This window comes from Phalaenopsis equestris, unplaced genomic scaffold, assembly GCF_001263595.1.
Source record: "Phalaenopsis equestris unplaced genomic scaffold, ASM126359v1 Scaffold000369, whole genome shotgun sequence".
Taxonomy (NCBI): domain Eukaryota; kingdom Viridiplantae; phylum Streptophyta; class Magnoliopsida; order Asparagales; family Orchidaceae; genus Phalaenopsis; species Phalaenopsis equestris.
The window spans coordinates 520,598-521,086 of NW_018164811.1; the positions used below are offsets into that span (position 1 = coordinate 520,598).

The following is a 489-nucleotide window of genomic DNA, read 5'->3' on the forward strand; positions in this document are numbered from 1 at the left end:
ATGGAGTCTTTGCAGAAAAACCGCACTTGGGAGCTAGTTCAGCTTCCAGAGGGAAAGAAGGCTATTGGGTGCAAATGGGTTTACAAAAAGAAACCAATAATATCAGAAAAAGAAGGTGAAAATTTCAAGGCTCGACAGGTTGTAAAAGGAATTTTCGCAGCAGAAGGGGATAGATTATAATGAAATCTTTTCTCCTATGGTCAGACTTATTTCAATCAGGGTAGTGCTTGTATTAGTAGCTATTTGGGATTTGCATTTGGAGCAGATGGATGTTAAAACTGCTTTCTTGCATGATGGTTTGGAGGATCAGATTTACATGGAGCAACCAGAAGGGTTCACTCAACCTGGATAGGAGCATCTGGTTTGCAGGTTAAAGAAATCGTTGTATGGGTTGAAACAATCTCCAAGACAATGGTACAAGAGGTTTAACTCCTACATGATTCAGATTGGCTACAGGCGATGTGAGTATGATTGTTGTGTTTATGTGAA

At 39.9% G+C, this 489-nt stretch overlaps 1 protein-coding gene across 1 annotated transcript in view; it reads left to right on the top strand.

Moving 5' to 3' along the window:
- Positions 1-489, top strand: part of LOC110026379 (serine carboxypeptidase-like 19) — a 24,690-nt gene that overhangs the window by 11,949 nt on the left and 12,252 nt on the right. The gene's annotated exons all lie outside the window — the stretch shown is intronic.